The following is a 10536-nucleotide window of genomic DNA, read 5'->3' as shown; positions in this document are numbered from 1 at the left end:
AGGGTTTCCGAGGGTGTAAATCTTTACGGGAGTAGAAAGCCTCATCTTTCTCCTGCGGAGCAGCTGGTAGTTTCGAACCACTGACCTTAAGGTTCGCAGCCCAATTCGTAACCACTACGCTACTGGATATTGAATAGATCCCTTTTTTTTCCCATTCTAAAGTAAATAAAAGAAAGCTTCATGACAGCTTTTCCTTATAAAATGAAATCATTATTTTTGTGTGCCATTGAGTGAGTTCTGACTCATAGTGGCCCAATACAGTCCTTCTGAGGAATGGCTGGTAGGTTTGAATTGTCAACTTTGTGGTTAGTAGTCCAATGCTTATCCTAAAGCACCACACCAGGACTCCAAAATTAAATTATTGGGCTATAAATTGCAGAGTCTGAAGAAAAAAATCAATCAAACCAATAAAAGATGATTCTTAACCTATGTCTGGACAGTCTGTCTACACCAATGAATGCAATTTAAAGGTAGTGTTAAGGATAGCAGTCTGTGTCATATGTGCGAGGCTCATCCTGGGGGATGTACAGAACAGAGAAACATGAAAGAGAAAGGGGGAAATCTAAGGAAAAGACAATCATCGAAGCTGTGGACACATAGGAGAATTACCTTGCTTGTAACACACAAAAAAGAAATGAGAAACCGAAACTAAGAGCAAAGCTGTGTAGCGAGAGGTATCAAAGATGATGTGTTTTGACTTCCTGGGAAAAGTTAGAACTCTTTCCTGCTCTGGCCCATACACTGCACTATTCATCCTGCCCTTTTTCTACATGTCCTCTGTGGATCTCCCTTCTTTGTTGTGATTGGCCAGCTATGACCTGGAGGTAATGTGTTTCTCCTCCATGTAACTTCTTCATGCTCTTAGTCTCCCACAAAGGCCGAGGTGTAAATAAGATGTGGCACTGCTGCCACGAGGCAGTGTTTAAATTGAAATATTATAGGGAGGACAGCGCATTGTGGACCTTTGATGGAGTAGCTGAGTCTCGGGAGGCACTGTGAATACTGAAACCATTGTTGGAAGTGCACTTTAGATTTGCTTCCAAGGGAAGCCAGCAGATATCTTAGCAAGAATCTAACCAGGGATGTACAGGAAGATGTGGACCACTTAGCTGGGTGTGTGCCCTGATATGTGTGCCCCTATGGTATGGGTTTTGGTACAGGGAAAGTCAAGGAGAACAATTCAATCCATTTCAGCACTAAAGTGACAATATATATTTAAATATGTGGGGTTATCTTGTTAGTGTTGTTAGCGAAGCAAACAAACGTAAACTAAGGAGAAAATGAATCTATCAGATAAAAGTGACTGAAAATGACTCCAGTTACTGTAAACACAATAGAAGCCCTGGTGGCACTGATATTAAAGCACTCAACTGCTAACCCAAAGATCACTGACTGGACCCCACCAGCCACTTCAAGGAAGAAATGTTGACAGTCTGCTTCCATAAAGACTGACAGGCTGGGAAATCCCAGGAGACAATTTTACCGTGTTCTCCAGAGTTGCTGTGAGTTAGAACTGAATAGAAGGTCATGGGACTTTAAGAGGGAAGTCCTCAAGGCCAACTATTTCCACCCAGGAGCAGGGTGAGTTGAGAGGACGAGTTAGTACACTTTGGGCTGTTTTAACATGTATTGAACAAGTGTATTGTTCATAACTATGAGGGCAGACTGATGCTCACCCTTCTCTGTTTTGGGCTGATTGTTCTGATAGCTGCCCTACTCTCTGCTTGCCTGTGAGGTCAAGGAGACAAGACCCTGACCCATGTTCTCTCTGAACAAAGTGGGTTAAGTGGGTCAGGCTTTCTCTCAAGAGCTTACTTTCTACTGAAAACCTCCAAGTCTGTGATTCTGGTTTTGAAAAAGTAAAGCAGAATCCAAGCTAATGTATTAAACCAGCATTTTGTACCAAATCAGTGAGATGATTCTGGTTTTTTTCCATTTTCCTCAGTGACTCATGTTTCACTCCAAGTACTTCAAGATTATTTTTGCAAACTTGAGGATCTGTGATGTTAAAATTTAGTCAATTATGGGCTAGAGACAGAGATAAGCAGAATGGTGGGGGTGAGGAAGAGAAGAAAGAGAAAAGAAGATGAAGAGGAGAAAAAGAAGGAGGAGAAGGTGAAACAGTGAGAGAGAAGGAAGGAAGGAAATGAAGACAAAATGAAGAAAATAAGTTAGCAAGGAACAGAGGGAGGGAGACAAGAAGGAAGGAACAAAAGAAAGAAAGAAGAAAGGATGAGCAGACAAGGATGTAGAGAATTATACTTGTACATAATGTGTAGATTACTTCAAGCCTTGTCCATGTGTAATCTCAGAGATCAGTTTTCCCTGTCTCATATAAAACAACTGCTTAAGATATTTTTATGTACTTTTTCATGGAAATGAATTATTTTTACTAAATCAAATTATTTGACACAACAAAATATTCCAACCATTTGTTCCCTCCATACTTAAAAAAAGAGTGACATGGAAAATGCCAATGGATAATGGCAAGAAGTTTAACCCCTTGGCCTATAAAGATGGAAACCAAAAGAGGACAGACACAACTGTTTTGAAAGTAGATCCTAAGATAAAGTAAGCCCTGTCTCACAGCTGGTAACTTCGCCACAGAGTAGGAAGATCAATAACTAAAAGTCCAGGCTGCAGTTCTGCCACTGCCTGTAATTGTCCTTAATTGCCTTATTTCAAAAGAAATGAAGTTAAATGTAGCACCGCTATGCCTTCCATTGTTGTTGTTGTTAAGTGTCGTTGAGTCAGTTCCAACCCATAACAACCATATATAGGACTTTGCATTTCAAATTGCTTTGCAGTTTGACGTATTAACCCACACCACCACACCAAAACTCCATGCCTTCCATTGGGGTACTATAAAACAAAATGAGATAATAGGCATGCAATTATTTTTAGAATTAAAAAGTGATGCACATTGGGCTATTTTAAGTTTATTATTAATAACCAATCAGGACAAGAAGGATGGCTATCCAGTCCCCTTCTATCTCCTAACTTATTCCTGTAAGTGTTGTTGTTAAATGCTGTTAAATCAGTTCTAGCTTATAGAGACACTTTATGGGACTTCCAAGGAGCATCTGGTGGGTTCCAACCACCGACCTATCTGTTAGCAGTCTAGTGCTTATTCTCAGTGCTACACCAGGACTTCATATAATTAAGGAAAATTTAATTCTGTGTGAAGATGGACTGTTAAGTTGACATAGTTATCTTAAGTGATTGTATCCCATCATGCTTTAATTCATGAAATAGAACATAAATGTGTGTGTGTGTGTGTGTGTGTGAACAGTGTTGTCATTTTTAGGTGTCATTGAGTTGATTATGACTCATAGCGACCTTATGCTCAATAGAAAGGAACACTGCCCAGTCCTGCACCAATCTCACATTCATTGCTTTGCTTGAACCTGCTGTGTATGATAGTGGGTGGAATAGATGATACTAAACACACAGAAAGCATGGTGAAAATATTTCTACACCACGAGGATGTTTCTGTTTAGAATCTTATTTGCACCAATCTCACATTCATTGCTTTGCTTGAACCTGCTGTGTATGATAGTGGGTGGAATAGATGATACTAAACACACAGAAAGCATGGTGAAAATATTTCTACACCACGAGGATGTTTCTGTTTAGAATCTTATTTGCATTCTTCCACATGAGTAAAAGCACACATAATGTTGATGTCTTCCTTCAATGAGAAGTCCATGGGTGGCACAAATAGTTTGTCCCCTTATACTCACTGAACATCCTTGTGTGGCCCTGTAGGATAATGCACTTGACCGCAAGATCTGTTTGAACTACAAGGTCAGTGGTTAATGTTCACCAGCTGCTCCTCAGAAACCCTATACAGGGTCATGGTGAGTTGGAACTGACTCAAAGGCACTTGACAACAACGACTCACTGAGAAGTTGGTAGTTGGAACATAACCAGAGGCAATGTGGAAAAAAGATTTAGCAATCTATTACCAAGAAGATTACAACCAAGAAAAACGTATGGGTTTCAATTTACTCTGAAACACATGGGGTTGCCCTGAGACAGGATTCATTCAAAGGTAATGGGTTTGATTCCTTTTTTTTTTTTTTTTTTAGCTTGAGTGCTTGTTTGCAAAGGTGGTGAGAAATTAGTGACATACTTAAAGGTATCAGAACTGGGCCTGGCACAATGTAAGCCCATGTTCACTGTTCTTGTTGTAGATACCTAGGTATATTTTTGTTCTCCATCATTTGCATTATTTGCAGTATCATGTGGTTGTGGTAAGTTAAAGAGTCATCCATCCTGTTTCCCAGATGCTTGTTTCCCCACACAGGTGCTCCTGCTTCTTGCATACAGTTCAGATTTAGTGTAGACATTAAATGAATCTGCCTGCCACATGCACACCAATGTTTATTACAGCACAACTTGGAGTTTTTGAATAGTAGAAACAGCACACTGTCCATCAACATACAAAATAAACAAAATGTGGTATTTATGAATACCAAAAACTAAATTAAAACAAAAACCCAAGCCCACTGCCATCAAGTCAAATCTGACTTATAGTGACCCTGTGTAGGGTTTTCTACGTTATAAATCTTTATGAAAGCAAAAAAGTCTCATCTTTCTCCAGAAAATAGCTTGTTGGATTGCAACTGCCAACTTTGTGGCTAGCAGCCCAGTACGTATCCCACAGCACCACACCAGGATTCCTATATAAACTTCATGGCATAAAACAATACAAATATATTATCTTTCAGTTCTATAGGATAGAAATTCAAAGCAGGACTTACTGAACTAAAATAAAGATGTTGACAGTGTTGTGTTGTTTTCTGGAGGATTGAAGAGAGAATTTGCTTTCATGCCAAGAGTGAAGCATCCAGCTGATATTAAGTGAGGGGAGACATACAAAAATGCCCAAACTTTCAGAAAGTATCCATTTGACCTAGACTCAATGGCTTGATAATCTGAACTCGACTAGAGGAAGATGAAAAAAAAAAAAAAAAAAACCAACATTTTTTGATAAAGGAAATGTGTCTATTGCTACAATTTGATGAACTTGACCTATACCTATGGATGCAGTAGCTTAAAATACCAACTGAGAGGAAAGGAGTCTTCACATCAAGTATCGATCCTATCCCCTATGTATAAAGGGCAGATAGAGATGGCCATCTTAGACACTGGCTATGTAAAATGAGAGAGTGATAAAGGCACTAAGTGACTGGCTTACAAGTTTTCAAGAGGGAGTTTAGTTTAAGAGTGTGTGGGGGAAGGTAGAATCCCAACTGAATAGTTTTCATCTTGCCTAGACAGGTCTGGTGAAAAGAGATGGGGATAGAAGTCTTATGATTCAACAGTAATTGTTATTATGACTAATTGTGACTGTCACAACTGTAAAGGTAGAAGCTTTGTAAGAAAGATGGGGGAGTACTTACTCTTACAGTCCAGAAACAAAGGACCCTAGGACCACCAAGGGAGAAGAGCCCAAGCAGAGTGCAGGTCCCTATCAAGAGAAGCAGTGAGATGAGGATATGGTGAGAGGGAACAGCTGAGGACTCTGGACTCATGGAGAGGGACTGGGTGCTGGCTTCCAGGAGGGAGGTTTCAGAATGTGTCCTTTGTTTTCTTAAATGATTAATACGTTCCTGAATGTTTCTATGTACACCCCCCTACCCCTTCCACAAAGACAAAACAAAACAGAAGGAATGATGATGCACGGAAGAGATTGTAATCAATGCAATGAAATGATGGTGTAAAGCTGATGTTCTTGCATGTAAATTATGACTCTATACACATTTTAAAAAAGAAAGAGAGAGAGAGAAGGAAGGAAGGAAGGAAGGAAGGAAGGAAGGAAGGAAGGAAGGAAGGAAGAAAGGAAGGAAGGAAGGAAGGAAGGAAGGAAAGGAAGAAAGAGTCTGCTTTCAGCTTCTTGCCTTTTCCAGCCTCTAGAGGCTGCTTGGAGAGCACGGTGGCACCATACGATAAGCACTGGACTGTACACCACAAAGTCTGCAGTTTGTGCCTTGCAGCCGCTGCCCCCAAAACAGAAGAGGCTCTCTGTTGCTGCAATGATTTAAAGTCTTGGAAACCTAGTACACGGTCTCTCTGAGTAGGAAACAACTAGATGACATTTAACAACAACAAGAGGCCAATTAAATCCCTTGATTTGTGGTCCCTTCATATTCAAAGAAATCATTGGCAGGTGGAATTGTTTTCAAATGGCTTTACTATACCTAGCTTCCATCTTCATCTCTTTCTCTCTCTTCTGCTTTTATCATTCACCTTTAAGTAGTGGTTACGAATCGGGCTGTGAACCTCAAGGTCAGCAGTTCGAAACTACCAGTTGTTCCGCGGGAAAAAGATGAGGCATTCTGCTCCCGTAAAGATTTACAGCCTCGGAAACCCTGTACAGGGTCGCTATGGGTAGGAACCGACTCGATGGCACTTAGCAACAGCAATAATTATATTGGACTGGACTGTTTAATTCAAGATCATCTTAACTTCAGCTGGTTAGTAACCTTAATTCCATCTGAAATTGTGACTCTGCTTTGCCAAGTAGTTTAATATAGGTTCTAGGATTAGGAGGCCTGGTGGTGATGTAGGATAAACACTGAACTGCTAGTTACAAAGTAGGCTGTTCAAATCCACAAGCCTCTTTTCAGGAAACAATTGAAGCTTTCTCTTCCCCTAAGGAGCTTTGTTAGCGTAGTGGTTACGAATTAGGCTGTTACTAGCAGTTCGAAACTACAAGCTGTTCCATGGGAGAAAGATGCGGCTTTCTGCTCCTGTAAAGATTCACAGCCTCGGAAACCTTGTACAGGGTTGCTATGAGTCAGAACCAACTCCACAGCACATAACCACAACAACAAAGCTTATGATAAATGGAAAAAGATTGAAGTTGTCAAAGACTTCATTTTGCTTATCTCCACAATCATCATTCATAAAAGCTGAAGTCAATAAATCAAATGAAATATTGTATTGGACAAATTTGATACAAAAAAGACCTCTTTAAATTGTTAGAGAGCAAAGACCAATTTGAAGGCTAAGATGTGCCTAAACAGAACCATGGTGTTTTCAATCACCTCATATGCAAGTTAATTTTTTTTTAAATGAATAAAGAAGACTGTATTGATGAATTTGAATTCATCAATATTCATGTCCTGTGCTCATTTTTTTTAAATTGGGTTATTTGTCTTTTTCTTGTAGAGGTGTTGTAGTTTCCTATATATTTTAGAAATGAGATTCTCGTCTCATGTGCCATTGCAAAATATTTTTTTCCCATTCTGTTGGTTCCGTTTTTACTCTTCTGGTGAAATCTTAAGTTTTTAATTTTTAGTATGTTCCAATCATCTATTTATCTACTTTGGTTTGTGTAGTTTTCAAAATGTTAGTAGTGTGTGTATTCCCTGAATTAGTGCCCTCACGTTCGTCCCTATTTTTTCATTGATGGCCTTGACAATTCTGGGATTCACATTCAGGTCTTTAATCTATGCTGAGTTGGTTTTTATACAAGTCGTGAGGTGAAGGTCTTGTTTCAATCTTTTCCATATCACTTTCCAATTCTGCCACCACCATCTGTTGAAGAGACTATCATCTCCCCATGTGATATATTTAGCTACTTTGTCAAAAATAACTTGGCTATATTTGGATAGGTCAATTTCTGTTTTCTCAATTCTGTTCCATTGATCAATATATCTTTCATTGTACCAGTACCAAGCATTTTGACCACAGTAGCCGTGTAATACATTTTGAAGTCGGGGAGTGAGAGGTTTCCAACCCTATTTTTCTTCTTAAGCAGTGCTTTGCTTATTCTGGATCACTTTCCTTTCCATATAAAGTTTGTAATTGTTTTTTCCATCTCTTTGAAGAATGTCGTTGAAATCTGGGTTGGGATTGCATTACATGTGTAAATTGCTTTGGGCAGTATTGACATTTTCACAATGTTAAGTCTTCCTATTCAGAAACATGGTACATTCTTCCATTTTTGTAAGTCTCTTTTGGTTTCTTGTAGTAGTGTTTTGTAGTTTTCTTTGTATAAGTCCTTTGTTTCTCTGGTTACATTTATGCCTAGATAATTCATTCTTTGGGTGGATATTGTAAATGGCATTGCTTTCCTAAAGTCCTTTTCAGCGCTGTCATTTTTGGTGTAGAGGAATCTAACTGATATTTGGATGTTTAATTTATATCCTGCCGCTTTGCTGAATCTTCCAAATAATCTTCCAAAATCTAGTAGATTTTTACTGAGTCTGGGGTTTTCTATGCATAGGATCATGTTGTCTGCAAATTGAGAGAGTTTTACTTCCTCTTTGCCTATTTGGATGCCTTTAATTTCCCTGTCTTGCCGTATAGCTCTTGCTAAGACTTCCAGCACAATATTGAATAAGAGTGGTAACAAAGGGCATCTTTATCTTGTTCCTGTTAGCAGAGGGAAGGCTCTCAGTTTCTCTACATTGAGAGGAATTTAGGCTGTTTGTTTTGTATATATGCTCTTAATTTTGTTGAGTAATTCCCTTCAATTGTTACTTTGTTAAGTGTTTTATCAGGAATTGATGTTGGATTTTGTCAAATGCCTTTTCTGCATCAATCGATATGATCATGTGGTTCTCTTCTTTTTTCTTATTTATATGGTGGATTACGTTGATCATTTTTCTAATGTTGAACCATCCTTGCACCCATGGTATGAATTCCACTTGATCACAATGTATTATCTTTTTGATGTGTTGCTGGATACTGTTGACTAGGATTTTGCTGAAAATTTTTGCATCTATGTTCGTGATGGATATTGGACTATAATTTTCTTTCTTAATGACAACCTTCCCTCGTTTTGCTATGAGGGTTATTCTTGCTTTGTAAAAATGTATTAAGAAGTGTTCCATCCTGCTCAATATTCTGGAATAATTTGAGTAGAATTGGTGACAGCTCGTCCTTGAATGTTTGGTAGAATTAACTCACCAGTGAAGCCATCTGGGCCTGGGCTTCTTTTGGTTGGAAATTTGTTGATGACCTGATTAATTTCTTCTTTGTTATTGGTCTGCTCAGATTTTCTACTTCACTATATGCAAGTTTAGGTAGGTTGTGTTTTCCTAAAAATGTATCCATCTCTTCTTAGTTTTCAAATTTGTTGGAGTACAACTCTTCATAGTATTCTGTTATTACTCTTTTGATTTCTTTGGTTCCATTGTGACATCATCCTTGTGGTTTCTAATACGTGTTATTTCTGTCTTCTCCCTCTTTTCTTTTGTTAGGTTTGCCAGTAGTCTGTCAATTTTGTTAATCTTTTCAAAGAACCAGCTTCTTGTCCTATTGATTCTGTCGATACTTTTTTCTGTTTTCTATCTCATTTATTTCTGCATAATCTCTGGTAATGTAGTGGTTATGAATCGTGCTGCAAACCTTAAGGCCAGCAGTTCGAAACTACCAGCCGCTCCGCGGGAGAAAGATGAGGCGTTCTGCTCCAGTAAAGATTTACAGCCTCGGAAACCCTGTACAGGGCCACTATCGGTCGGAACCCACTCAACGGCACTTAACAACAACACAATCTTTATTATTTCTTTTCTTTCAGTGGTTGTAGGTACTCTCTGTTGGTCTGTTTATAATTTTTGGAGAACCTGTGTTAATGTGTTAATTTTCATTTTTTCTTCTTTTTGTATGTATGCACTTATTGAAATAAATTTTCCTCTCAGCACCATTTTTGCCGTGCCCCAAAGATTTTGGTATGTTGTATTTTCATTTTCATTTGTTTCCAGGAACTTTGGGAATTCATGTTTAATTTCTTCTACTACCCAATCACTTTTCAGCATGATGTTACTCAGTTTCCATGTATTTGACTTTATATCCTTGGTCTTCCTATTGTTGATTTCTAATTTGGTAGCATTGTGGTCTAAGAAGATACTTTGTAGTATTTTGATATTTGTAAATTTATGGAGATTTGTTTTGTGGCCTAAGACATGATCTATTCTGGAGAATTATCCATGTGCACTGGAAAAGAATGTTTATTGTGCTGTTTTTAGATTGAATGCTCTGTACACATCTTTGAGGTCGAGTTGTTTAGTTCTTCTGTTTCTTTGTTAAATTTCTTTCTGATTATTCTATCCATTTTTGAATTGGTATATTAAAATCACCCACTGTTATTGTAGATTTGTCTATTTCTTTCTTCAAATCTATTAGAGTTTACTTTATTATTTTGGAGCTCTTTCATTGGGAGCATAGCTGTTTATTACGGTTATTTCATCTTGTTCAATTATCCCATTAATTATGAGATAATGTCCATTTTTATCTATTATGCATGTTTTTGCCTCATATTTATTTATTTATTTTATCAGAGATTAGTACTGCCATTCCTGTTCGTTTTTTTGTGTGTGTGTGTTTTGTTTTTTTGCAATTAGCTTAGTATATATATTTTTTCCATTCTTTGACTTTTAATCTGTTTTTGTCTCTGTGTGTGAGATGTGTCTCTTGCAGACAGCATATTGAAGGATCTTGTTTTCTTATCCAGTCTGCCACCGACAGTCTCTTAACTGGTGCATTTAATTTGTTTACATTCAGTGTAATCATCAGTATGGA

The sequence above is a fragment of the Chrysochloris asiatica genome, unplaced genomic scaffold (assembly GCF_000296735.1).
Source record: "Chrysochloris asiatica unplaced genomic scaffold, ChrAsi1.0 scaffold00195, whole genome shotgun sequence".
Classification (NCBI taxonomy): Eukaryota; Metazoa; Chordata; class Mammalia; order Afrosoricida; family Chrysochloridae; genus Chrysochloris; species Chrysochloris asiatica.
Note: the sequence above shows the minus strand (reverse complement) of the source record.